Source organism: Xiphophorus couchianus, chromosome 14, assembly GCF_001444195.1.
Source record: "Xiphophorus couchianus chromosome 14, X_couchianus-1.0, whole genome shotgun sequence".
Taxonomy (NCBI): Eukaryota; Metazoa; Chordata; class Actinopteri; order Cyprinodontiformes; family Poeciliidae; genus Xiphophorus; species Xiphophorus couchianus.
In genome coordinates, this window is record NC_040241.1 from 10,653,053 (window position 1) to 10,660,160 (window position 7,108).

General features: G+C 36.5%; 1 long non-coding RNA gene across 1 annotated transcript; it reads left to right on the forward strand.

The window, feature by feature from the left end:
* Nucleotides 1–3,444: 3,444 nt before the first annotated feature.
* LOC114157267 (uncharacterized) lies at nucleotides 3,445–6,158 on the forward strand. The gene is made up of 3 exons (XR_003598113.1): nucleotides 3,445–3,482; nucleotides 3,830–3,933; nucleotides 5,917–6,158. It is a non-coding gene; the product is annotated as an uncharacterized LOC114157267 (long non-coding RNA).
* Nucleotides 6,159–7,108: the final 950 nt, after the last annotated feature.

A 7,108-nucleotide genomic window follows, 5' to 3' on the forward strand; every position in this document is an offset into this window, starting at 1 on the left:
AGGTTGCCAGTTTATCACAGCGTATCAAAGAGACAAATGGAACAATAAACAAGCACATGGACACGCACTCCTAAGGGAAGTTTGCAGAAATAAATAAAAATAAATAGCAGATTTTTTTAACTGTAGGAGGAAGCCAAAGTACCAAAAGAGAATCATCACACTAATTCAAACTTGTCTTCCTCTTTTGTAAACACTGTATAGATACATATTTAAAAGAAAAAAAATCTATTTTTTATACCCTTTTTAATATATATACATATTTATATTCAATCTGAACCAAAGTCAAATTTCTTATGTGAGTACACAAACTTGACAAATCAGTCTGATTCAGCTTTTGGCATGCACTGTGAGAACATGCAAACTTCATGCAAAGCGACCCTAAGGGTCGAAGAATGTGAACTTCAGACCTTTGTGCTGCGAGGTAACAGTGCTAACCATTGCACCTCAGTGAAGCACACATTCCGCTGCAGTGTGAATAGATTAGGAAAGGCTCTGTACAGCCTCTTTTCAGAATGCTACATTGTTACTGCAGTGACACATAAACCTTGAGGTAAGCAACGTGGAATTAGGTTCGTATATGTTTTATCCAATTATTTCTTGTCATATAAGCTTTAGCACACATCTCGTCTTACAAGCTGGGTGTTTCTTCTCATAGGTCACCATCTACTCCCTTACAGCTCCACTCTCTGAAAACATTTTGGGGGAATCATTTATCATCTAACTGAATTGACAGAGGAGAGAACACCTCTCTTGAGCCTTGCTGATGTAGCCGCCTCATGGTTATTTAATTACAGCACATTTTGCTTCCTGGAGACTGCAGAAGGCGATACACATCTTATTCCAAGAAGTGGATCGTAGATGTTGCATAGTTAGGTCAGGTTACAGAGAAATCAACTCTAAAATGCTAAACCCCCTCACCACACTACCCCACATTCCCACAATAAGTCTAAACCTTCAACAAATCGGTCAATCCTGGGCTTGCAGATTAATGACTATTGACATCCTTAATTGATTTCTGTGGGAAACAGTTTCAGGCTCATCCTACTGAACGCTTAGAACCATCACAGACGCCAAGCTTTTTTTAAATTGGAATATATTTCTGGTGAGGCTTGTACCATAGATCAGGTACAAGCCTGATCTACCCATTGAACTCTAATAGGTTCATTAGAGTTCAAAAATTGTAGAACTTGAGATGTAGACTTAGGCTGTGTTTCCGTTACCTAAGCTGTCAAAACTCAGAGCTGGGTTTGATGTCAGACCGAGGTGACGCTGTTCAAGCCAAGTCGACATTTCAACATGGCAACACTCATAGTCATTGTTTGCAGTACCTCTTCCAAACGTCATTTTAAGTTTTACTTTTCATAAGCAAACACCACTTTCAATTTGTTCAGTTTATAGATCCAAGTGCTACATGTATTGACTTTAGACCCCTTCTTACATGTGCGTCTTGTAATTTAATCATGTTTCCACTGCATCTACCTACGGTTGATGCAAGGAGTGTCCATTTTGAAATGCAAAGTCAGCTGCACAATCTGTAATTGGGGTTAGGCAAGTTGCTCCCAGGTTCCGAATGGGAACTTTGGAGGGTGTTCCAGTTATTTTTTTACTTTTTTTCTTCTTGCCTGGGAGGTGAGAATTTCTGACTACAACTGGACTCTATTAAGTAAGCAACATAATTATCAGCTAGTATCTAAAGATGGTGATAATCACATGACTATTCTGTTATGCAGACAGACAGCGAACAAAATGGAAGACAAGACCCAGTAGATAAGATTAAGGTACTGAATCTTCTGTTATTTGTTGTAAAACTACAAAACAAATGAAATGTACATTTTACATTCCGGATAAACTATGCTTAATAATATTCACATTCCAGTAAAATCTCACCACCATTATATGAATGCATGCACGGGAAATATTCATATTACAAAATGCACTTTCACCGATACATAAAAAGCCTCAGCATTCTGACTAGCCTTATGTTAGCAATTAACTTTAGTATCGTTTGCACAGTTTTATAAGCTACCCTTAGCATAAAACTGCTAAGATGGGCAACTTTATTCAAACTCACTGTTGGTTCTGCTCCAAGACTCAGACTCTTTGTGATGTAGCATGTTGTACTCTATGTACACACACTGAACAGGCCTGGTAGTTAAAGTTACAGGCCCCTTCAGGCCCTATAGCCTAAAGAGGCTAATGTTCAAGCTACAAGCTCCAGCCTTAAACAGTAACTCTAAACCACCTCCAGGGGGCAGCTTAAATTTACAAACTGACAGTCAAAGTCAATGAGCAGTTTTCTTTTTCTTTTTTCAGAATTTAACTCCAACTTTAGTTCAAAATTGAACTGAAATACATCAAAGGCAGACTTGATAAATGTGAAATGATGAAAATGAAAAATGTAATCGTGCCATCTGTGTGAAAAACTGAATTCAGAATTTGCACTCAGAATTATCTAAATAAAAAGTGAGGATCATTGGTCCTCCTATGGAGCCCTGAGGAACTCCTTTGTAAATTAGGAGAAAATCAAACCACACGTATGTGAAATTGAAATTGCAGACCGACTCTCACTATATTTTACTAAATTTGCTAAGTTTGTCTACAAGTCTGGTGTTGTGCCATAAAAAACACCATCTATCCATCTTTTAAATTTTGTACAAGAAAATGTACATCTTTTGTGAAGTGCACCTGTTCCCTATCTTCTATCTTTGCACATAATACGATGTTCTGCTCAATAAAATGAAGACAGCTTGTGTTACGATGTATTGTGAAGTCAGTGTTGTTATCTGGTTCAAACCAGTCAGTGTTCAAAAGATGGATCAGTTCTCGGATCCATCATATGCTTTTTTGAAATACCACTTATCTTATACTACTTACTAGTAAACAAGAATTTTGTAGTTGGTGAATTTTGCAGAAAAGTGAAAATGTTTTCTTTGTCATTGGTGGTAAATATATTATAAAACATATAATATATTTACATTCAACACAAAAGTAAAAATGTGATGATTACTTTGTGACCAGAACACGGGCTTGTCTCTTAGCAACCACTTAACAAATATTATTATTGTTTATAAAACATAAGATTTCTTCTGCTCTTTTGAAATACTATTCATTGGTGGTAAATGTATTATAAAACAGACATTCAACACAAAAGTAAAAATCAGATATTTTCTTTGTGGCAAATTGTTATCAGAAAATGTTGTCATCTCTTAACACCAAATTAATAACAAGTAATGTTATTGTTTAGAAAACATAAGCTCTTTTGAAATACTGCACATCTGCTTATAAATACACACAAAATTTACAGTTGTTAAATTTTGCAAAATCAGACGTATACCTCGTGGCACTTCGTTACCAGAAAAAGTGCTTGTCTCTTAGCAACCAGTTAACAAATATTATTGTTCATAAAACATAAGATTTCTTCTGTTCTTTGGAAATACTACTTATCTTCTTCTACTTACAACTGAACAAGATTTGTGCAGATGGTGAATTTAGCAGAAAAGTGAAAAAGTTTTATCTGTCATTGTTGGTAAATGTATTATAAAACAGACATTCAACACAAAAATATAACACGCTCGTCTCCTAACACCAAATTAAGAATGACTTTCACTAAATCCTTTTGACTTGCATGTAAGGCTGTTTAAATGTGAGTCTTATTCAGAAGATTACTCTCTTAAAACTGAAAACGTTTGGAGGCCAAGTTAACCCTACACCTGTCTTAAAAAATTGGGTCATTTAGACCTCAAAGGTTTTATACTCTGTGCGCGATAGTATAGGTTGGCACTGACCCTTTGTACGCTCTCACAAGGTTTTTATTTTTGTGTGGTTTCAGAAACTGGTGGTCTGACAGGACAATCCTGCTGCTTCACTGCTGTTTGACTGTGATGTTTACCACACTCTTCCTGAGCATCGCATTAAGACCACAGGAGGGTTAAGGTAGTTGACACAACGCCACCTGTTAATCAATCCACTGGGTTTGTCAGCGACTGGAAAATCAGCGGCCTCAATTTGTTCTGAATTGAAACGCCTATTACCTTGACGAACTAAACATTCCCAACGTTTTCAGGGTTTATCATTACAATCGTGCTGTCACAGAACCTTGGTGAAAAGTAATCGGGGGGGTTAAATCTGTCAGAGGGTAACATACGATTCTGACACACATTACCTAAAGCCTTTAGAGGGTGGAATACGGTTGAATCAATTTCAAAAATTTAAATGGAGTGTGGAAAAATGTAAAAGATGGAGAAATGAATGTATCTGACCTTATGAGTAGCTGTATGTAACGGTGATCGATGGTGTAACTACCATGCTTGTTCGTAGAGGGGTAACTGCAAATAAATCTCCCATTATTTTAATCATCATTACATTTTGTGCCTTATTGTTAAATCAAGGATTAATACATAAAGCTGGGTCCAAGACAATGGATGAGTGTTGACAATTGCATTTCATTGCATGTTGGAGGAAAGAAAAAGGATCATTGTCTTTTGTATTGAAGTTTATAGAATATACTCTATAAGGATTTATATTTATAGAAAAAAAAGGATTTTAGCTAAAATCAAAATTTACAAGTACAAAGCAAAAGGAACAATAGGTATGTCGCCAGATTCTTGAAGAGGAAGGTTCTTGAAAACTGACTGACTACAAAAGACCTCCAACTCTTGGTGGCAGCAGCCAATGGGCTTCCGTTTCCACAGAGAGAAACTAAATGCTGAAGGACTGCATGCCCGAATTTAAAGACCATGACAACATACAAACAATTCACCTGAAAGAGCAGCATTTGATATTGTTTCTTTAGCAAAAATCACAAAATTGAGCCATATAGGGCTAAATTTAAGAAAATCAATTGAAAACTCAGGGAGTCAAACTAAGCCCTTGTTGGTTCTTGTATGAAAATTTCAGAAAATGCCTCTAAAACTGGTGCTTCTCTGAGTAGCATAAAGTCTGACTCTGGTCAGAACTTCTTTTTGCTTCTCTACACCGAGATTGTTCAGAGAGTTGTCTCTACTGCGCATAAAATGTTTAACTGGTCCGTTCCATCACACGAGCATACCTCTGAGTCACTTTAAAAAGGAAACACTTTTAACTTTTATGTCAACAAATAAATTGTAAAAGTCTGAACTAGAGCTAACTGGCCAAATATCTTCAATTTTACCAAATAGCCAACAAAGAAGTGATATAAGGGGATATAAATATCTGATTAATAAACTAATCAGGTTAAAAAGAATCATTATAAAACTTCCTTCCGGTCTTTATTGTGTCTAAACAGTCACAACCAAATTAGGGAAATGCTTGAAAACAAAGAAAATGCCTCCATTATTACTGAAATGATTTCTAATCCAACTTTAAGTGGGAGTCTGGAACAAACATTTCATTTCCTTTGTGCAATCGCCTTATTATTTATACCCTTAAACGCTTGGCTGAATGAGTTGCTCATTTAAAAAGCACAAAACATGCTCCTTTAATTAATTAATATAAAAGATCCCTGGCTGTTAATTGTTTAATCAAAGCACAAATGTCTGCACGAATCAGTTCCTCATATTTAAGATGTCATGCAAAAGCAGAGCGGTCTTAAGTGGTTACATCTGAAAAATAGCACGCAAGTCTCAGTACGAATTAATTAACATCAAATATATGTTTTTAAAAGTGCCAGGAAGTCATTTGAGTGGCTTTCACTCAGTCTCTGCATGTCACATTTGACTATTTGTCACATTAGCAACCTATAAATTTACCTCAGCTTAAATTAGACAGAATCTCTGTGAAGAAATTCTCAGTGGAAATGGTTTCTGCCATCCAGTTCATATTTCATATCACACCCACTGGCATTAATTGCATTCACATACCCAGACATTCCGATGGAAACTGCTTTTAATACAAATTACTTCAGACAGCGAGTAATAACTTTTCTCTCTTTCTCAACAGTTGCAGTCTCGCACATCTTTCATATTCAGGGCTCATGAGAATCCACCCACAGCCCTTTAATCAGAGCTCGCTTCTCCACATCTCTGCTTCACGCCTGTGTTTTTCCAAATGTCACTTGTCTTGACACCAGTTGAGGCTGCATATTGGATCAGATGCATCACCAAAGAAATTATCTGCGAGATTTAATTCAGAACTTCATCAGCACAGTCCTCCACCCTCCACCAAAAATTACATATTGTGGCAGATTGAGTATCTTTGGTAACTAGATAAAATGACAAAGAAGGGCCATCAGCTTCCAAACGTTTTCTCTCCTTTTAAATAACTTTTTCCAGGATCTCTTTAAATTTAGATAGAAAGTAGAAAAGCATACATCTCTTCAAATATCTTTTTCCTATTCACCCACAGTTCAGGCCATGTAGTTTATATTTTTGTTGTATTTGTGCTGTGACCTCGCTGACCTCTTGTTCGGCTCATTTAAGCTACTTCGTGTGCCTGCTGATATCGTGTTTGAGAAAGGTCCAGTCAGCATGATAGAGAGCTACTGCTACCTTTGCGCAGTTTTGCCAAAGGATTTGAATGAATAAATGTAACCCAGATAGTAAAAACATAAGAGATGTATAAGATAATAAATAATAAGGATACGTTCATTTATTATATCCTTTGATTTCAATTAACATTTCAAAGTTGAAATAAAAGGATATAATAAATGCAAACATATTTTTAATAAATTTATATGAATCAACATTTCAAAGTTCATATAAATTTATTAAAAATATGTTTGCATGGTTTAAAATAAGTTATCTTTACTGTGTGGGGAATTGCCAGCGAAAATTGTATTTTCCTACAGGAGTACGGTCTGTGAAGGCAGCACAGGTGTGAAGAGAAGTTGTTGTGTTTTCGTTAATGTTGTTGTGCTTTGCACCTCAGGGCCACCGTAGTAAGGTGAGACTTGTAAGGAGAAGTTATAATATACAGCATGCAAGTTAGCAGGACACAGTAGAGTTTCAACGAGAAGCTGTGGGACTGTGTGTTTGTTTTCTTTGCCGCTGTATTTACTGAGAGTTAGAGCGAAGCTAGCCTAGCTGTTAGCTAACATGGACTGCTGTAGGCCGCTGTTTCGCTGCTAGAGTGGAACTTAAAGGGCTACAGAAGATCGTTACCGGACTGGATAACGAGAGACGGACTCCAGATA